Raw genomic sequence first — 22,415 nt, forward strand, 5'->3', positions numbered from 1 at the left:
AAGCACCTCCCAGAAGCAGCAGCATGTCCCCCCTATGGCTCCTACGCCGAGGTGCAGCCCAGCAGCTGTGCACACTGCCCTGTCCGCAGGCACCGCCCTGCAGCTCCCCCTGGCTGTCGTTCCTGGCCAACAGGAGCTACAGGAGCGGCACTTGTGACGGGGGCAGTTTGCAGAGTAGAGGCCCCTGGCTGCTTCTAAAGGGCAGGAGCCAGAGGGGGGACATGCCGCTGCTTCCAGGAGGCGCATGGCACGGCCTCTGACCCTGCTCCCCAGCTGGAATGTCAGAGGGGGACAAGACCCAGACCCCACTCCCCAGTGGAAGCTAGAGGGCCGGATTAAAACGGCTGGTGGGCCATAGTTTGCCCACCCCTGCCTTAAGTAGTAGTTGATTCAGTTTACCTATATGTAAGGTTATATACCCGTGAAAGGTTAATATATGGTTGCCAGGCATCCAGTTTTCAACCAGAACACCTGCCAACCAGGCCATTAAAAGTCCAATGGGTGGCACAGCGGGGCCCCGGGGCTAAGGTAGGCTCCCTGCCTACCCTAGCTCCACACGGCTCCCAGAAGCAGCCACCAGGTCCTTGTGGCCCCCTAGGTGCATGGGCGGCCAGGGAGGCTCCGGGTGCTGCCCCTGCCCCCAGTGCCAGTTCCACAGCTCCCATTGGCTAGAACTGTGACCAAGGGGAGCTGCAGGGGCAGTGCAGCATGTGGAGCCTCCTTGGCTGCCCATGCGCCATGGGGCTGCAGAGACCTGGTGGAAACTTCCTGGGAACCCCAGCAAGTGCAGGGAGAGGGGAAAGTACCAAACAGGGACCCCACGGTCCTTTCTGCACCCCAAGCCTCTACCCCAGCCCGGAGTCCCATGACACACCCCAAACCCCTCACCCCCAGCCCCACCCCAGAGCCCACCCCCCCACACACACCCCAACTCCCTGCCCCATTCTGCTGAAAGAGTGAGGGTGAGAGAGAGCACGTGAGGGAGAGAGGCGGGATGGAGCGAGCAGGGGCAGGGCCTCGAAGCAGGGGTGTTTGGTTTTGTCTGATTAGAAAGTTGGCAACCCTAGGTTAATACCCCACAGTGGTGTGGTGAAGCTCAATTTATTGTTCAAACTATGCTTAGACAAAAAGTGCTATAAATGCAGTGTATTATATTATTACTTTTAGGAAGCCGTATTCAGTTTCAGTTCAGAACTACTTTTCCTAAGTAGTAAGAGACTGTGGAGCGTTCCTCTTCAAAAAATTTTTCTGAAGACCGTGTCTTCCAGAAACTTTTAACGGTGGTTTTGCAATGCAACATACTTCTCAATTCCCTTCAAGAGTCTTTTCTTCAATTGATTTTAAATCAATTTTCTGAGTTTGGTGCCATGTGGTAAAAGTTAATTGCTTGAAATTATTCAGCTCTCTGCAGTGCAGTCCATGTGTAGCCTAATAGTAAAGAAAACTTGATTAACAAAAACAAACAGGCTGCATATCAAGTATTTAAGTATGGTATTGGACTCCTGTCTTCTCCCTCCTCCTCTCTCTCTCCCTGGAAGACTTTTTGTTTAAAAAAAACAAAAACAAAACAACAAACCAAAAAAACCCCCCACCACCAAGAACCCATAGTAGCAGATACATGGAGACAATCCAGCTCAGATTTTGAGGCAAGAAAGAATTGTCAGGATAATCAATTCTAACCTCAGGTGTAACAAAACAAATTTCACTCAGTAATACCTGCATGAACTTCTAGTTAAGATAGAACACATAGCTAGAGTTGGAATCCACAAGAGTCAAGGGAATCATGCCAGAGAAGAACTTCGTACTGTGTTTTAGGGTCTGCTTTTCTGTAGTCAAGAGTTTTGCACCTTACAAGAGACAGTGGTCAAGAGGCAGTGACACAGTGCTACTTTATAGTCTATTTTGAGGGCTTGGTTCTGTCATCCTTTACCTCTATGTGAATCAGGAGTAATTCAACTGATGTCAATGGAGTTAAACTAGTACAATGGATATTTTAGTCAGTGAGGAAAACTAGAGCAAAATACAGTACATTTTTCCTGACTACAGTCCAACTGTAGATCTTTAATTTTATATATTTTAGACATCAATAGCTAAATATTCAAAGCATTATTGACATTTTAAAATAATGCTTTCGGAGCTCTATATGCTGTGTAAAAGTTATCCTTTCCATGCCTGTGTATTTTTAATATAATCAAAGAGGGTGCTAATCCATGCATCCATGTTCAGTAATTTACAGCTATCAATCTAAGCAACAAATAAAAATAATCATGTTACAGATATGCTACTTCAGTTCTGGTCCAGCATGTTTGGCTATCTGTAACAACTAAGGAATCAAATTTCCTATTTCTGCATTACATCAAGAAAATGTTTGTAGCCACCTTTAATAATAAATAAGGCAAAATCCCACAAAAGCAGCTTGAAACACTGGCCAAAAGTCATGCTTCCTTTTTTGTGTCTCGTAGAAATAAAAATATATAGATAGAACTGTAACAAGACAGAGATTGTGAGAATTGACAGCTAATTATCTTCAACTAGCACTATTGGCATCAGATGTTTGGAGCCACATAACAGATAAGCCTGAAAAAGCAATATGATGGTGAATTGGTTCTGGTCCAGCACTTATGCTATAAATAGCATAGGAAGATCCATCATGTGGGCTCTTATTTTGTCTGTGTTTGTGTGAAAACAAAGCTGTTCTGTTAAAGATTGTTCTGCTTCATTAATTATAAATAAAACAGATTTTTCAGGACCCAACTTCTGGCTGTATTTCATTTGCTAACCTTTTATGCAGAAGTTGTATAGCTTAAACAAAAGATACTTCCTTATTCATACATTTCTAAAGGCACATAAAACTTTACGAAAGTCTGACTTGCTGTACTTTGCTTTGTCAACAAAAAAAAGAGTGAGAATTCTACTGTTTTTCTTTGAATTGGACACTTAATATCACATACAACAGTAATTATAAGGTGAATAGGTCTGTACAGAATTAGATTTTTCCATCAAGTTTTGCCCTGTATAAATAGCAACCTGCAGTACTCTTACTTAACTACGAAGTTTTGTCTTCACTCTGACAAGAGAAGTGTTCTTAACTTGAATCCGCTAACTTGAGTTAACCAACTTGAGATAAAATCTGCGAGAAGACAACGTGCTTTGTAGTTTTCATATGAGTTAGTAAGTCAGGTTAAAAACTAGGCTCCCCCCTTGTTTTTACTAGGATATTTCTTCAAGTTAGCTAACTGGAGTTAAGAAATTTATTTATTGTTGCATTGGAGATAAGGCAGTAAGGAGACTCATGTATTGATGAAGGGATGCAAAAATCATGGCTTTTTGTTTGCTTTCAGCCAGAGAAACGCAATCCCTTTCATTTGCCAGGAAAAGTCCTGAAAATATGCAGTGCATCTTCCCAGAAATGATACACCTGAATGCTGTCATCATTTAGCACCACTTCATGAAATAATTAAACACAATGGGAATAACAGCTTGTCTGTAAATGTCTGTTTTCTAGCTATTGTTTTTAAACTATGGTTTGTTGTATTAGTTTATATCATCATCAAGTGGCCAAACTGGAAAAGTGTGTGTTGATATTCTTCTAAGCTCCACCCCACTAAAATGAGATGCCATTCTGAGTAGATTTTCAAAGCAGATGCTCTCTGGGCTCCACTGGCCTCCCTGGGCTTAGGTACCTCTCACTAAGGGCTTGTCTACATTACCGGCAGGATCGACGTGCAGCGATCTATCCAGCGGGGGTCGATAAATCGTGTCTAGTGAAGATGTGATAAATCGACCACTGAGCGCTCTCCTGTCGACTCTGGTACTCCACCGGAGCGAGAGGCGCAGGCAGAGTCGACGGGGGAGCGTCAGCTGTCGGCTCACCGCAGTGAAGACAGTGCGGTGAGTAGATCTAAGTACATCGACTTCAGCTACGTTATTCATGTACCTGAAGTTGTGTAACTTAGATCGATCCCACCCGCCAGTGTAGACCAGGACTAAGATTAGAACATAAGAAGGGCCATACTGGGTCAGGTCAATGGCCGATCTAATCCAGTATCCTGTCTTTTAGCAGTGACCAATGCCAGGTGCCTCAGAGGGAATGAGCAGAACAGGCAATAAGAGTGATCTATCCCCTGTCATCCATTCCCAGCTTCTGGCAGGCAGATGCTAGAGTCACCCAGAGCATGGGGTTGCATCCCTGGCCACCTTGGCTAATAGTCATGATTGATCTAGTCTCCATGAATTTATCATCTACTTTTTTTGAACGCCGTTATAATTTTGGCCTTTACAATATCCCCTGGCAATGAGTTCCACAGGTTGACCGTGCATTTGTGTGAAGTACTTCCTTTTCTTTTAAACCTGCTGCCTGTTAGGGGTCACCTAATATATTGTTTCTTATGTTATGCAAAAGAGTAAATAACACTTCCTTATTCACTTTCTCCACACCGTAGATGGTTTTATAGACCTCTATCCTATCCCCTCTTAGTTGTCTCTTTTCCAAGATGAAAAGTCCCAGTCTTTTTAATCTCTCCTCATATGGAAGCTGTTCCATATCCCTAATCCAGGCAGGGGTATGTGTAGCCCTGGGGGGGTATGTAGAGGTCTTCCAATGGGTACATAAACTCATCCAGATACTTGCCTAGTTTTACAACAGGCTATATAAAAAGCACTAGCAAAGTCAGTACAAACTAAAATTTCATACACAATGACTTGTTTATACTGCTCTATATACAGTACACTGAAATGTAAATACAATATTTATATTCCAATTGATTTATTTTATAATTATATGGTAAAAATGAGAAAGTAAGCAATTTTTCAGTAATAGTATGCTGTGACACTTGTATTTATATCGAATTTGGAAGCAAGTAGTTTTTAAGTGAGGTGAAACTTGGGGGTACACAAGACAAATCAGCCTCCTGAAAGGGGTACAGTAGTCTGGAAAGGTTGAGAATCACTGCCCTAATCATCTTTGTTGCCTTCTCTGCATCTTTTCCAGTTCTAATATATCTTTTTTGAGATGGGGTGACCAGAACTGCATGCTCAATTCATATCCTGGGAGGGGTGTGTGTGTACATGTACACAAACACACACCCCTTGCATTCTGTAATTCAGTAGTTTTTCCAACCTTTTTTCCATTCGGGGACACCTAAAAAATTTCTAATGGAGATGTAGACCCCTTTGGAAATTTTAGACATAGTCCGCCGACCCCTAGGGCCACTGTTGTAGTTTATTCAAGAGAAAATCCTTCCCCCACTTTCACAATTGTGGAGTTCCACATACAGTAGAACAGGGGTGTTTCCACTTCCCAAGAAGGGGCATGTGATGTGATGAGTGTAATATATCTTGTTGAAAGGTGACAGGGCCAGAAAGTTAATTAACTCAGACTGACCTGACCCATGGCCAAACTTTAGAAACTGGTTAGGAAGAGTTGTAAATGAATAGAGCTTTGAAATGCAGCCTGCATTGTTAGAGCTAGAAGGGTAGATGTTTGCTCAGGTCTTGTGATGTAAGCAAACAAGTCTTGTCTATTACTAAAGCTTTGATTCACAGATCGAAAAAGGAATATTAACATTTATGAAGACACTTGAGTGAAATAGTATTGTCTCTATGTCTCTTTGAAGGTTGTGGTAACCTGTATCTGAACCGTTTAATGGATAAATTATCCTGTGCTAATTGCCATGATGTTTAGGAGAAGGAAAGTTAAGCCTATTGTTTTCTCAGGCCAAAAGGCTGCTGGAAATGTATAAAACCCTGGGACACTATCCTTCTTCATCTCAGATCTGTTTTGGGTTTCAAGAAGGGGAAACCTTGAGCCATAAGGATTGAGATCCCCAGTCACTGATTGGAGTCACCCTGAATATGGACATTGGACTATAACCTATGGACTATTTGTAGAAGACTTTTAGCAACTACAAGCTCATCTTCGCTATTTATCTGAACTTCAAGAATTGAATTCAAGTCTGTATGTATCTTGATCTTTTAACCAAGACTTTTCTTTTTGAATAAATTTTAGTTTCATTGATAAGAATTGACTGTAAGCATGTATTTTGGGTAAGATCTAAGTTATCATTTGACTTGGGTCTGGGGCTTGGTCCTTTGGGATCAGGAGAACCTTTTCTTTTATATAAAGAAATAAGATTTTCAGAATTTATCATCATCATAGGTTTGACATGTGTCTGAGGCTGGGTACTTTAAGGGAACTGCATTATTTGGACCTCTGAGTAACCAGTGAGATACTATAGAAGCTGTCTTCTGCTGGCTTGGTAAATCTAAGTATTGGAATATCCACCAGCTTTTGGTGTTTGTCCGCCCTGTTCTGTTTGTAGTTCACGCTGATTGAGTGTCCTCAGCTGGCTCCCACTTCTGGGAGCCGTGCAGAGCTAGGGTAGGCAGGGAGCCTGCCTCAGCACCAGGTCCGCACTGCGCCGCTGACCAAAATTTTAACAGCCCAGTTGGCAGTGCTGACCGGAACTGCCAGGGTCCCTTTTTGACTGAGCGTTCTGGTTGAAAACCAGATGCCTGGCAACCCTAGAGTCCAGGGAGGCAGCAGGGAGCCAGGAGCAATGGGGGTGGGGTGGGGGAGCCTGGAGAGGCAGGAGGAACCAGCGACAATGGGTGGAGAGGCCAGGGAAGGCAATGGGGGCCCGAAGGGATAGGGAGGGGACCCCAGCGAGGCAGTGGGAAGCCAGAGAGGATTGAAGGGACAGTGGGGATCAGGGCCAAAATGCAAGTTTGCCCGGGGCACCATTTTCCTTAAGACCGACCCTGGCAGAGCTGGCCTTAAGGGTGAGCGACATGGGTTCCTGCCCAGTGTGCCATGGTCAGGGGGGCACTGTGGTAAAGTGGGTGTTTCTGGCGGGTGCCTTTGCAGTCACCAGGAAGTTGACTGTGGCAGCGAGGGGGTCCTACCATTGTGCCTGCCCCCCCCCCCCCCCCAACAGCAGTTACCAATCACCTATGCTCTCATGCAGGGGGTTCAAGAGGCAAAGCAAAATGAGCTGCCACCATGAGGAACCTCTGTCTCTTCCACCCTTCAGAAGGGAAAGCAGGGCCACAGAAGCGGAGTCTGGAAAGGTGGCTGTGGAATAGCTCCTCTCCCATTCCAACCAGGCAGTACTTTATACTCCCCACATGGAGTTCCCCAGAGCCCATCCTAGTTATTCAGCCTGAGCCCTGGAGAGAAGATTTCCTCCTAGATTAAACAAAAGTGAAATAAACACATTATTAAGAAAAAAGCCAGAACAGCCTAGTCCTAAATTTGGAAAAGTTAAAAGTATGAAATTTACTTCTGTTGAAGAGTGTTGTATATCCATCTTCAAAACATGCTTGGATGTCTATAATGAACATTTTTAGTTTGGGTCTATTACGAACGTTCTGGGGTCTATCAAACATTTTGAGCACGAATGGTTTCAACAGAGTTTTCAGGTTGTGGCATTCAAAAGAGACGGTTACTCACCCTATGCAGTAATGGAGGTTCTTCAAGAGGTGTCCCCCTATGGGTGCTCCACTGTAGGAATGACAATGCGCTCCGAGCCTGGGATCAGAGATCAGCCGTGCCCATTGAACCACACATGCGCACCTCCCCATCTTGAGCTGTGAGTGGGATGTATATATGATGCTGCGTGGTTCAACCATCCCTCTGTTCCTTCTCTGCGGCAGAGCTTACTGTCAGCTCCAAAGCGGAGGGGAGGAGGGCAGGTAGTGGAACACCCATAGAGGGGCACACATCTCAAAGAACCTCAGTTACTGAACAGGGTGAGTAACCTTCTCTTCTTTGAGTGATGTCCCTATGGGTGGTCCACTGTAGGGGACTTGAAAGTGGTGCCCCTAATTGGAAGGCTGGTGCTTCAGAGAGGCATTTACTGCAGATGCTAGGGCAGTAGCAATGGGCAAGTATCTGCTGATACCCATGTGGCTGCTTTGCAAATGTCAGTGATGGGAACACTGAGAAAAGCAATGGAGGTGGAAAGTGAGCATGTGGAATGTGCTCTAATTACAATAGGAAGTTGTTGATTGTGTAGTTGGTAGGACAGGTGTCTACACTGTGAGATCCACTTGGAAAGGCACTGCTTAGAGATGGCTGCACCTTTGGATCTTTCAGTCACTGAAGAAATAGACATGGTTATTTTCTAAGAGATTTAGTTCTGTACAGGTAGAAAATTAACCTATGCTATGGAATAAACAGTGAAGGTAGAGTGAAAACAAAAAATGTGTTGTTTTTCTTTAGATAGAGGAAAGAAAAAGCAGCAATACTACACGAAAACTAATAGGTAAGTCACTATCTAGTAAGGTAAAGGGAGAAGCAGGCTCTCCTGCAGATTCCCTCTCAGACCAAAGGTGGTAGAGAAGGAACTTGTGGGCGGTCGGACTGCACAGCACTATATATACACATCCCGCTTACAGCACAAGAAGCGGGAGGTGTGCACGTGTGGTCTGATAGGCACTGCTGGTGAAGAGCTCAAATCCCAGGCACAGGGGGTGCTGCTGCACCTAGAACAGAGCACCCATAGGGACATCACTCAAAAAAAACCCAACCAAACAAACACGGAACTTTTATTTAGCCCAATTCATTCCTATCCATTTCCCCCAACCTCCACCTATACGGGCATAATATTATCAGGCCACATCAAAGCTCTGTGTAATCAGTGCCAAACCCATACTGCCTTAAACTCTATTACAATAGTGAACACAGGGAACCAAAAAATGCAAATAATTGTAATAAACATACCTACAAGCAAGTTGCAGTCCTACCTTGCTGATTAGTAGTACAGCACAGTGCATTTGAGATTGGCCTTGAAGCACTTGCATCATTTCTTGCATAGTTATTGGCTTCCACACTGAGCACATTCCTGCACCTGTGAAAGATTGTGCACAAAATCCATTGAAAAGGCCACAGTGTCTTTCTATACAGTCCTGATCATTACTTTGCTATGTTCCCAGCAAACTGTATCAGCAATATTCTGATTATGATGCATTTACCTTTTTGTGAGATGGTGAAAGCTATTTAGTGCTGTCTCTTGTGGATGAGAGCAGAAGTTTTTCTAAGAGAACAGTGATAGTTTCTGAACATGACTATAGATTTCTTTGTAATCATGTTGAGCCTGGATGCAAAACTTGCTGCAGCCATGTATGGGACTACTTTAACACTTATATAACCACCTATTATCCTAGAGATCTCAAAGTGCTTAAAAATGAGACACATACTTAAACACAACCACTTCTGAGGTAGACAGTGAAAGCCAACCAGTGCACAGCACTCTTCATGGAGGTAGGAAAGGAATTTTTGCTCAAAAACACTGTAGCAAAAACTAAGTGTTATGAAAGTTGCCATGAAACCTTCAATTTCCAGATAGATTCTAGCTCTTTGCTTTTAAGGCTTCTTCTTAAGGACCCTCAAACTCTCATTCAGTTACCTGTATATCTACTTTGAAAGAAGAAGAGGTTGGATTGACCCTGTTGAGATTTGAGTCTAGTTGTAGAGAGTCTAACCTAGGTATTCAAATTCTAAGCTATCGTTTCCAGGGATAAATATTAATACTTCCAGTTTGTGTCGACTGAATTAAGACAAAACGTATTAAAATGTGGAGCAGGTGGAAGTCTCTCCCTAAAAGAGAGGATTCTGCTTAAATCAGGATTATTGATCTATTAGTTTATAAATTAAGAGTTTATACAAGGTACCGAGGGAAAATAGGGAGTTGTTCAGTGTGGATGTACATATGGTTTGCTAGCAAGAAAAGAACTATAACTAAATTATGCTAGGCTCAGGTGCTTTTGATTTAACTGAACAGAACAAAACAAAAACCTAACCTAACCAAAACTTATAGTGCACAGACAGGAATACAGACAGGACTTGACTGCTGGTGCTTTGAGTCAGTAATAGAGTATCAGCATTGCAGTTCTGATTCATTTTAGAATCAGGTGACTCCCACTCTAGTTCTTATTGCAGTCCTCAGACTAGAGCACTTTTATACTGTAAACAACACACTTAACATGTCCTGCTTTTAAAGGCTACCCTTGCATACTTGAAAATGTAACGCCATAGAATCAATAAATAAAAATAAATAAATAAAGGATCCTAACCCCACTGAGGTTTCTAATCCATTTACTATTTCACATTGACTACCTAAACACCCAAAAAAATCATGAGTCAGGCGCTGCAAACAAGAGGTTTTTAAAAAAAAAACATTTTGGGTTGGGGAAAGTGGTTTGCAATTCTTGGTTTTGAGTTTTAGGGTTCATGTTTTAAAGTTTTTCTCTGTAATCATGAAGGCTGAAACTTTTTTAAAGGACAGCTGAGATTCTTATGTAGTCATGTGACTTCAGGAGCTGGGGATTTAAGAAAAACAAAATATTGCAAGACTCAAGATAAAAGATACAAGTTGACACCACTAGCTTTATAGTGCATATCAACAGTAGGGACCATTGCAAACTAGAAAAACATCAAGGAAAACCACCATAAAAACTGCACTCTGTTGCCCAACAGCATTTCATTTTCCACTCCCAATACTTGTTTATATCACATCCAATATTCAAAACCATAGGGCAAGGACCTCTGGAGTACTGTGGGGAAGGATGACTAGGAGCAAGGGTCTGACACTCGATGGAGACAATAGTAGATTCAAAAGCCTTGTGGCAGCTCAGCCAATCACATGGGCCCACCATGAGTGATATTCAGCAGAGTTTGAGTTTCTCACATGATTAAAAGTGCTACAAAAGGCAGACCACAAGATACAAAATTCACCTTGTACCAGGAGAAGTGATAGCAAATGGGCACTAATAGCTTGGTCACTTTTCAAAAGTAAATTTTAATGTGAAGCTGAAACGGATTGCAAAAACAAAAGGACTTGCCCCCTCAGAATACAAGCTAGCTCTTGAATCCCTACCTTAAGAAACATTCCTTTGAACCATCCCAGCGATCTACCATATATCATCTCTCCCCACCCCCCTTCTTGTTGGTCCCTAACATCTAATGGTGGCTATGTTGCTTCCTGTCCTCCAAGTCTTTTTAGTCCTCTCTGGGTTCTCGCCTCTTTGCTCTACTGAAATCTTCTTCACTAGCAACCTCTTTTTGGCTATGTCTAAGGGTCTCTACTCTACTTAATCTCCTTCATCCGCTACCAGCCCTATTGATTCCACCAACCACTTCTTCCTGAAGATCTGGAACTCTGTTTCTCCTACTAACTCACTGATCGGTCCCTCATCATTAGAGCTGATCAGAATCAAACAAACAAAAGGCAGAACCGCTCCCCTCCCCAAGTGTGTAATGAAAAAGCCTTTTCTGGGGGGGAAAAAAAGGAGCACTGTAAGCTGGTCAAAAGCTAGCAAAAATTGTTCATGGGAAACTTCTAAAAATTTCTCAGCGAAGCTTGTCACTGAAATTTCAAAACGTGTGAAAATTTTGTATAATTTTCAACCAGGTCATCTTTCATTGGCTCACCTTTCTGCGTCCCTCTGTGTTCTCCTTATCTCTCTGTTCTGGGACACCTCATCAGCTCCCACAATTTCAGCTACCACTTCTATGCCAATCATTAACCCACGTCTACCCTCTGCCCCTGCTCTCCCCCTTTCTCTGTTCAGCCTCCCAGCTTTGAGTCTTCCTCTGACAGCTCTTCCTGATGGCCCACTTCCATCTCAAATGCAACAATGTTGAAATCTCACCTTCTCACTTTTCTTTCAAAACCCTTTCCCATGTCTCCCTCCTCTGTCATTGCTGATAGCTCCCCATTATTCTGTCACCTAGGCTCAGAAAGTCACTGTCTTCTTTGCCCCCCCTTCTCTTTTCTTCTCCCCATATATAGGCTCCTTCTAAGTCCTGTCACTTCATCCCTCGTGATATCCCTAAAATCCTTCCATTCCTTGATGTGCTAAAAGCAGAGTTCATGTCTCTCAAGTTGGTCACTTGATCTTGAGCACTGCAGCCTCCTCTCCTCTGCCTTCCTGTCTCATCCTTTTTCCTCTCTTAGCCTAGCCAAAAGGCAGATGGTTCCATCAGTAGAAGAGGGAGGCAATCCTGTGGCCCCCTCTTGCGTGTTGTTTCAAGCGATCTGCTGATTTACTGCATTGGTTTACATGTGGTTCACCTTTGTAAGGTTTTCTTCATAAGAACTAGAGACTATCTTTTAAAAAAAACCTTTAGATTCTGAAACACAATTACATAGCACCTGAAAAACAATCCACATTTATGTGGTAATTTACAAGGCCATGTAATCACATTGTGAAGAAAACACTGTCAGAAGATAAAACCTTCCAGTCTGGGTCTCTGACAAGGTGCACCATAACTGGAATTGTTAAACATTTCTTCGGTTAGTTTTACCATGTTATACAGCCATTAGTTGCAGTATCTGTTCCTTCTGGAATTAATTTTCTGGACTGTCTTATCACTGTTTGAAATAAGTATCTAGGCAATTATTGATATTCTACTCACATGACTGCTCTACTGAATCTGATTACCTCACACATCCCATCATGGCTGAGTAATATCTTAGATAGCTACAGCTGTGCCAGCCAGTGCAACAAGTTTCTCAGTTCCCTAGAGCCCAGCTTTTCAAATCAGCTAGTGTTAAACAGCACCACTCCCACCACAATTAAGTTGATGCATTTTTCAAGGGATTTTTTTTTGCTGTCACTAAACTCAAATGCTCTTGCGATACGTAGTTCCAAGTTCATCCAGAGCTTGCTACAAAATTGTGCTTTATGACAGACAATACAAAAAAAAATCCCCTTATTTGCAGCATCAATACATGGAAACAGCTCACAAGAAACTGCTACGTTCTCACACCTCCTTATAAATACTTCTACTGAATTGTCAGTTCTCATTACTGTTACTGAGAATTTTTTTTTTTTAATAAAGTGGCTCATGATCTCCTGCTTTTATCTCATGCGCTCTTGCCCTTGTTCACAATCACTGCCCTGTCTCATTACTTTTAATGTGACCAAAAGTCCCTTAAGATGATTGTAGTGCCTTACAACGTTTTCAGATGGAAGTAAAGGTGCTGGTAGTAAAGATGGAAATTGCCTCCTATTGTTTTCAGTGGGACAGAAGCAAGGCTACCTTCAGTGAAGATGATAGCCCTCTGTTCTCCATATATAGCATAGCGAAGACGTTAAGAAAACAGGGAGATGTGTGTGTGGGTGAAGTGGGCTGGGCAGAGGAAAAGGAAAGGTGGGGGAAGCAGAGAGGGATACCTAAGACAGATGGAAAAGTGAAGGAGAGCTCAAGTTAAAATATGAAGGGGCAGTAGACTGGGCAGGGAGGGGCTGAGAATATGGGGAAGGAGGATGATGGAAAAGGGAGAGAATGACACACTCTCCTCTGGGGTTTAGGAGAGAAGAAATTGAGTTCCCCGCCTAGCAACCAGGGAGATGTCTGCATTCAAGAAAGTCAGAAGGCAAACACCTCAAAATGCACTTTCAAAATTTTTGCCCTCCGAATCTCAATTTCTGAATGGGTGGTAACACTACTTTTCTTTAGACAATACAAATTATGGCTTACTGTCAGTTGCTAATTATTCCTGAATGTAATGAGACTAAAGTTTTGCTTTGATGCTAGATTCAGCCAATAAGCTGATTACCATCCTAGCAAATACATAAATATATTTGCCATTGGGAACATAGGTCAGGGTTTGCATAGCTTTTATTACATTCCCTTTTATTCATTAGAAATGCAGACAGCCCTCTACACCTGTTCTGGTTTTCTCAGTTACATTCTTGTATTTGCATAAAGCATTCAGATATGGCCAGTGTTTCTCTTGTTTTGCAATAATTCTCATTGTAAGTTTGCACTATGCCTCATGTACAGTTTATTACACTGGCTGAAGCATGAATACAGAACCTGTAACTCACTGCTAACTAGACCTGACATCTGCACAGCTTGTTTCAGACATGCCAAAGGAGTTGACATTTTGCTTTATGTGAAAATAAAAAGATGTGGAAATGGTTGTTTCAGATCTTACTTGAGAATCAGCTTTTCCCATTTTTCTTTGGTTTATCTGAAAGAATGGCAAGCACAGATGTTAGGGTTGTGCCTGAATTAACAGTCAGCTGAGAGGGATGGAGCTGAAGTAACAAATGAGAGAAACATACTGAAATAGGATATATTGAAATAGGATATAATGAGATAAACAGAATAGGGTAGTTGCTAGTTTAGCAGTGGCTAAGGCTGTTCATCAGAACTGAGCTTAAATATGACATGAAGTTGGTTTATTTTTCTGAAGTTTTCGGGACTCTCAGAAGGCACAACCTAGGAGAGGTGGGGCAAAAGTAATTTTAAATCACTGTTATGTTACTGGGCTCTGGACCACTCTGAAAGCCAGCATAGGGGATCTGCTCTAACCTCCAGCAACCTCCCCTCCTACTTTCAGTGGCTTGCTCCACAACCCAGCACTCCAGCCATTCCCACTTTGTGGCTGTTCCCAGCATGCTCTTACAGTAGGGGGAAAGTCCTATGCTCTCACCTCATGTTAACTAACACATGGCAAAATCCTAGTGAAGACAAGGAAGTTTGGAGTTTTTAAACACACTAGCAGATCAAAGTAAACACTATGGGGAAAACCTAGGGAAAGCCTTTTTTCCTAATGAAGACAAGGCCAAGTGGAATCCAACAGACATGGAAGGGTGTGTACTGTAGAAATTCCACAGACCCAGCACACCATGGATGGAGTGAATGCAAGACTCATTTATTTCCTATTTCCCCAGATTCTTAATGCAGTATACACATAGCCTAAAAGACCAGCAGCATGGCTGTGTCTGGCCAAGGTCAGCTGGCTCAGTCTGCAGGGCTATAAAATTGCAGTGTAGACATTCAGGCTTGGGCTGGGGCCCAGGTTCTGAGACTCCTATGGGGAGGGTCTCAAAGCTTGGGCTCTAGCCCATTACTGAATGTCTACACTGCAATTTTTAGCCCCATGAACCCAACTCAGCTGACCTGGGCTCTGAGACATAATGCCACAGGTTTGGTTTTGTTTTTTAAAATCACAGTGTTATACATACCCTCCTCTCCTTGGACTATACCTAGGAGTGGTCACTAAGCATTCTCAACTACAACCACAATATATATGAGCTCTGCGCTGCCCCTGCACTGCAGAAATTGCTTCAGGGGCTGCTCTGTTCCTTTATAGTCCCTGTACACAGCTGGAGCTGTATGAAGGGACCATAATGCAGGCTGCTATCTGACTCAATCCCAGTACTGTACTTATTCCTCACCAAAAATGTTGCCATTGTCAAACTGATTTCGGTGCAACTATGATACAACCACTGAAACGGATAGGTTCATGTTTTCCACGAACACACTGTTTCACCATACCTGACAACTAAAATGAATCTACTGCAATGTGTTTTATCAAAGGCAATAAGGACTGTCACAGCAAATTGAGCATGATTAATTTTAAATTGCTTTTTAGAAGCCTGTGCAGGATTTGAACTTATTTTGTGTACACTATAATGCTGACACGGTCTACTATGAGAGAGGCATGATCAGACAAGGGTATTTGTATATGAATCACAACAACTTGGTCAGACTCCTCTGAGGTGCCAGTAAAAGCCCAATATTTGGTGAGGTTACCAGGGAGCTTATGTTAGTATGATACTGGCTCAGACAGCTCCCAAAGGAACTACAGCCACATTTTCAGAGTGTGCACTAATTGTGTGTGCAACCGTTTTTATCTCTGGCCAGACTGAGACACTATCCGATTTTCAGGCTGTTGAGGAGCTGCAGCGTCAAGTTGCAGGACTTCAGCACCTCTGAAAAAAATCAGGCAAAGTGTCACATACAAAATGAGTAAAGAGAAAAATTTGACTCTAGGAAACTGGGAAATATTTAAATTTTAAGAAATATGAGAGAGAATTAACTGAATATAATTATTCATTAGTGGCATGCTTCAGAAGCTTGCTTTGTGTAAGGATGAGCCAGCTACCGCCACTCCGCATTTAGAGAAATCATTTAAACAAAACAGGAGTAACTGGGTAAAAGTATATGCCCTGTGTTATACAGGAGGTCAGATGATTTTTAGAGTTTATTTTTTTAAGTCCAGAAGAAACTTTTCAAGAAATAAAACAGAATAGAGTGAACAGAAAGAGGACCAAAAGATGTGCCATTGCTAAAACACCAAAGTAAAGAGAGACTGTTAAAGACAAAAAGGCATTGATTAAAAATTGGAAGTCATAGTCTAGTGTGGAAAATAGGAGCAGAAACTCTGCCAAGTCAAGTATAAGGCAGGCCAAGAAAGTTTGATGAGCAACCAACTAAAGAAAAAAAATGGTTAGTTTTTGTAAGTACATCACAAGCAGGCAGTCTGCCAAACAGTCAGTGGGGCCACTGGACAATCGAGGCACTAAGGGAGCACTCATGGAAGACAAAACTGTTGTAGAGAAGCTAACTGAATTCTCTGCATTGTCTTCACTGTAGAGGATATGGGGGCAATCTCCACATCTGAGCCATCCCTTTTAGGTGACAGATCTGAGGAACTGTCTCAGACTGAGGTGTCAGTAGAAGAGGTTTTGGAACAAATTGATATATTAATCAGTAATAAGTGACCAGAATCAGATGGTATTCTCCCCCTCCCGCCCCAAGTTTGGAAGGAACTCAAATATGAAATTGCAGAACTATTAGCTGTGGTAAGTACCTATCACTTAAATTAAATTAGCCATGTAGCGCTGATATTTAAACAAGGCTCCTGTGGCTTATTGGCCTGCAATTGCCAGGATTGCCTAATTTTAGGACCAGGCAAATAGATTAAAACTATAGTAAAAAACAGAATTATCAGACACATAGATGAGCACTACGTTGGGGGAAGATCAACATGACTTTTGTAAAGAGAAATCATGCCTCACTAATCTATTAGAATTCTTTGAGATGTTCACATGTTCATTGACAAAGGGTGATCCAGTCCATATAATGTACTTGGATGTTCAGAAAGCCTTTGACAAGGTCCCTTGCAAAATTCTCTTAAGCAACTAAGTGATCACGGGAGAAGAGGGACGGTCCTTTCATGCATAACTGGTTAAAATATAGGAAAAAAAGCGTAGGAATAAATGGTCTGTTTTAAACAATAAAGAGAAGTAAATAGTGGTGTCCCCCAAGGATCTGTTTGGAACCTGTGCTGTTCAACATATTCATAAATGATCTAGAAAAGCGGATGAACAGTGAGTTAGCAAAATTTGCAGAAGATACAAAATTGCTCAAGAAAGTGTGAAGAGTTGCAAAGGGATCTCGTCAAACTGAGTGATTGGGCAACAAAGTGGTAGATGAAATTCAGTGTTGATAAGTGAAAAGTAATGTCCATTAGAAAACATAATCCCAATTATACATACAAAATGATGGGGTCTAAATTAGTGGTTACCACTCAAGAAAGATCCTGGAGTCATTGTGGATAGTTCTCTGAAAACATCGGCTTAATGTGCAGCAACAGTCTAAAAAAGCTAACAGAATGCTAGAAACCATTAGGAGAGGGATTGACAATAAAACAGAAAATATCATAATACCACTATGTAAATCCTTGGTATATCCACACCTTGAATACTGCATGCAGTTTTGCTCGACCCATCTCAAAAAGGATATGTTAGAATGGAAAAGATAATGGCAACTAAAATTAGCAGTACGAAACAGATTTGATTAAAAGAATGGACCTATTCAACTTAGAAAAAAGAACTAAGAAGGGATATGTTAGAGGTCTCTAACATTATTAATGGTGTGGAGAAAGTGAATAGGGAAGTGTTATTTACTCTTTCACCTAAACATAAGAACCAGGGTTCATCCAGTGAAATTAATAGGCAGCAGGTTTAAACAAACAAAAGAAAGTACCTCACACACCTGTGGAACTCATTGCCTGGGGATGTTGTCAAGGCCAAAAGTATAACTGGGTTCATGGTGGAATGGCTCCAGTGGGCTCATGGCTTCAATGTCTATTAGCCAAGATGGTCATGGACACAATCCCATGCTCCCGGTGTCCCTAAACCTCCAACTGTTGGAAGCTGGAACTGGACAATAGGGGAAGGATCACTCAAAATTGCCATGATTTATTCATGCTATTCAAGCATCTGGCCTCTCCACCGTCAGAAGACAGTGGGTTAGATGGACCAATTGTCTGATCCAGTATGGTCATTCTTCTGTAGTTTTTTTCCAATAAATGTTGCATATGCTTTTGGTACAAACTAGGTAGGGGTCAAGTTTGTTTTAAACTGCTGTATGTGGTCTTTATTCAGTTTGATTTCCTTATTGAATTTAGGACACTTTAGGAGAGCCCTCCTGTGGCAAACACTTGTAAAGTTTCCTGGTTGTATTCAAAGACAAGGCAACCCACTTGTTCTGTATCTGCTTGTTTGTTCAAAAGGTAGTAAGTAATTATTTATTGTATCTACAGGCCCAGAGGTGTTCACGGTACTCAAAGGCAAATAAAATCCTACTACATTCCTGGCCCTCACAGTCTAACTTAGACAATGCACAGGCACAGTAGGGGGAGAGGAATGGATGAACAAAGACATATGAACAGAGCATGGGCCAGAATTATCTGCTGGTGTAAAATGGCATAGCTTCATTAGCGTCAAGGGAACTGTGTCAGTTTACACTAGAAGAGAATTTGGTCCTGTGTATTGTTGAGGTTTGACATAGTTTTCTTAGCATATTCTAAAACACATACATGCACACAGAGAAAAGATACATGGATCAGGGAGGCTATTACAGGCATAAAAGGCAGCCTGAAAACGAGGCTAGGGAGACCTGAGTAGGACAGGATGACTGCAAGACTGATTCCCTGTTGTATTGCACCTTGGGCTGTCATTTACACTAGTACAAAGTACGTGTAAAATGCTACCATTCTAATCCAATAGCTTTTTACACCCAGTTTACTTGGGTGTAAGTGACAGTACAAGTTACAGAGCAACACACAATCATACCCAGCAGGCTTGATTTTAATCCCTCCGGTACCAGTTTTAAACCAGTGTAACTTCACTGGAGTTACCCTGATTTGCTCCAGTGCAACTGAGATCAGAGTAAGGCCCCAAAGCGTTCCATGAAATAGGAAGAGTTAGCAGAGCAGTGCGAAGCTTTTAGCATCAGTATCATTCTTATTAATAATTTCCCATGAACAGAAGCGTAGATGAGTTAATTCTCAACCAAAGCCAAAAGAGCCAATCTAAATATTTCACATGTATTTCAAGAGTAAACAAAATCCCCTGAGCAATTCTACCATATAAAGATTACAGGCCCAATTAATCCATTTAAATAAATAAAGTTGCATCATGCATATACTTAGCCCCTTATATCTACGAAAATGGCCTATTAAAGGATTTACTATTCATATGGTCAAGTTCAACAAAACGTAATTAGCTCTAACTGCCAAATCAGTCATCCTCCTAACACCTACCGACATACAGGAACATTGAACTAAATTACACATACTTTTGTTTTATACACACTTAAATGATTAAGTTAAATAAGCGACTCACCAGCTCGTACACCTCCTTGTGGCTGGGGATGACATTACAGGCCCTCTTTCTTTGGCAGCACCTGCTGACAGCTACTCTGGTCCTGCTTCTTCCTGGGATCCAGCTGGAGGGCTGTCACATGGAGTTAGGCTAGGCAGAAGTCAAAAATTGAAGGAAAAATATCTTAACAATAAAAATGGACTATTTTTATGTTTTTACAGCTGTGGGGGGTAGGATTGAGGTTAATGTTAGGGTAGTACTGACAGCAGGGGGGCTCCCTGTGTTGCCCAGCTGCCCAAGACACAGGGCACAATGTGCGGGGGAGTCCACAGTTATCCTGGTGGAGCAGAGACCCTCCCCAGCCAGGACTGTAAGGAAGACAACAAGCCCTTGGCCACAGGGGAGATCATGCTACTGCTGATTCATTCCTGCCTAGAGATAGAGCCATTCAGCAGGGGACGACCTCCCCTGTGGCCGGGGGCTCACCTTCCTCACCGTGCTGGCTAGGGGTCTGCCCTGCCACAATGGCCATTGCCTCCCTCTGCAGAGGGATCAGGTGTCCACTGGCCCTGAGACAACACAGGGAGTCCTCTGCAGCGCTGCTGTCACTGACCTGAGCTCTCCTTCCCTCCCACCGCAACAGGGCTACAGAGGGCTCCCTGTGCTGCCCCAGGGCTGGTGATGCCTGGTCCCTGCAGTCACACTGTTACCAACAGATTTTTTTAAGACCAATTTTAGTGTGTTAGGTGAAATTGACATTTACCAACAGGTCATTGATTAAAATCGAATCCTTCCAAGCCTACTTAATCTCTCCCCATTTCTGGTGTAAGCCAATAGTCCAACAAATTAACAGTCGGTTGACCTTCCATTGGGCCTTGAGTCCAATTCCAAACTCACTCATCTTTACCCTTGCTCTCAGGGATTTAAAAAGGCCTTACCCCTTGTCAGGGGATTTCTATACCCCCTTCCTCAGTGGGCAGAAGGGGGAGCCTAAGCCTTCCCTCTCTACAAGGTTCTGGTGCAGGGACCCTGAATAAGCAGCCAACACCCAACTACACAGACCCCTTTCTGCATTCTTGGACCACTTCCTACCTTGCTGTGTCTTGAGCCTTTGCCACAGCCACTTTCCAGGCTCACAGCATATCAGCCCTGCTACTGCCAAGCCTCCTCCCCAGGTTCACTGTCACCACCAAGCTTCTCAGCACATTTGGTCACCTAGCTGGTTCTGCTGCAGGACACTTGGCAGGACAGTCCCTGACTCAGCAGGAGCCTTCCTGCTCCCTGCAGACACCTCCATAGAGAATACAGGGCAGATGTACTTCCTCCAGCTTTCCTTCCCAACTGCCTTGCACTCCCTGATGCAGGCCTATCTTCCTTCTGAGAAACTCTGTCGGTCAGTAGCCCAACTCAACTCCCTGGCTCCAGCCAGGTTTCTCTCACAAAGAATTAACAAACTACTGTCCTTCCTGGCCACTCCCCAGCTGAGCCAGATTCAGCTCTTTTAACTCCTCCCTACAGGCTTGACACCTAGGGCAGGTGTAGCAGGGCAAGGCTGATTGAGGCCCCAGGCTCTCATTAACCCCTATTGACCCGGTCTGCGGTTGGTACGCTCTACCTCTAACAGCTAAATTCTTTCAATGTTTTTATACACAAAAATTTTTGGACCGGGTTTTTATTACTTAACAATTGAGAACCCATTTTTAAATCTTCTAGCTGTAATGTTAACCAGGGTTTCTTTCTTAAAGAATCTATTATCACAAGTTTTGAATAACTTTGTAACGTGTATGCAAAATGTTATTTGAATAACCTGTATCTGTTAATTTCCTGGGATAGCTCAACTTCATCTGTTGAACTTAAATAGTGAAGTTTTCTAGTTTCATAATAATACAAATGTGATAGTAGGAAAGATAATTATTAGTGAGCCTAGGTGTTTTGCTGTCCTCTATAGCTACCCTGAACCAGTCTTTTTAAACAAATTCAACATGTGAGTAAATCTGGCCCAATATGAGATGGTACTTAAACATTTGCATAACTTTAAGGCTGTGAGTAGTTTCATTGAAGTCAAGCACTACCGAAGCACCTTCTTGAACTGGGGCCTCTGCTAGTAGTTCAGGCCACTGAACAGTAGATGGTGATGGTGTACTTTCAGAGCATTCAATTAAATGAGGCAAGGTATATATCTGAATTTGGTTTCTGTCTTTATTTATACTGATGGTGAATAACCATCTTTGAGATTTCTGGTGCATTAAAAACCCATTGCACAAGTTAAGTCAGAAATGCTTCATATTTACTTCCTTTGGATAACTGTAAAAATGTCTATTATTTCCTTTGGTTTTTCTAGAGCACCAGGAAACTTTATTTGTTCTTCCCTTTTTTCTCCCCCATTTTTCTACATTGTGAAAAATAAAATATAATAAACCCTTTTACTTTTGCTGTTTTCAGTGTACAAAGTGAAATGGCAGTGTCAAGCAGGGAGTTTAGAAACAAATACAGATGACAAATCGCAGAAATGATTGTAGCCTGCTTACTTTCCAGCTTATTTCCACCTCTTTGTTGATTCAGCTGTACTGTTTGGTACCTTCGGGTGAGGGTGGGAGTGGAGCTAAGGCTTCACCCACACCTCCTCCATCTGTGTGGGAGAGGGAACAGCAGTCCTGGAAAGGCTGCTCACCCATCCATACTGCAAGCTCTGATTCATGCATGAGCATAGGTGAAATTTACACCCTGTCACCCTATATCAAGTGCAGAGAGAACTTTATGACATTAGGGGTCTGTGCCTGATATATTCATAGCAAATATGGACAATGTTGCTCTTTGGGGACTATATTTGGAGTGTGATGGTCTCTGACCAACACTGGGCAACAGAATAGAGTAGAGTTGGCTTTCCAGTTAATAGAGGAGTTGAAGGACTATAGAAGGGTCTTCTATAGCTCATGTGGTGAGGGTAATATATGAACTATTGTGATCTCTGGTCTATACAGCAAGGACAGATCTGATCTCCA

The 22,415-nt window shown here is 42.6% G+C and overlaps 1 long non-coding RNA gene across 3 annotated transcripts; it reads right to left on the reverse strand.

The window, feature by feature from the left end:
• Positions 1-917: 917 nt before the first annotated feature.
• On the reverse strand, positions 918-20,893 carry LOC122464743. 3 transcript variants are annotated; one of them, XR_006289058.1, is made up of 4 exons: positions 20,506-20,893; positions 19,435-19,563; positions 8,746-8,849; positions 918-1,428 (listed from the first exon to the last, which is right to left on the reverse strand). It is a non-coding gene; the product is annotated as an uncharacterized LOC122464743 (long non-coding RNA). The 3 variants fall into 3 exon arrangements; XR_006289060.1 differs by lacking the exon at positions 918-1,428 and adding an exon at positions 6,931-7,186; XR_006289059.1 differs by lacking the exon at positions 8,746-8,849.
• Positions 20,894-22,415: the final 1,522 nt, after the last annotated feature.

Source organism: Chelonia mydas, chromosome 2 (assembly GCF_015237465.2).
Source record: "Chelonia mydas isolate rCheMyd1 chromosome 2, rCheMyd1.pri.v2, whole genome shotgun sequence".
In the NCBI taxonomy this organism is placed as follows: domain Eukaryota; kingdom Metazoa; phylum Chordata; order Testudines; family Cheloniidae; genus Chelonia; species Chelonia mydas.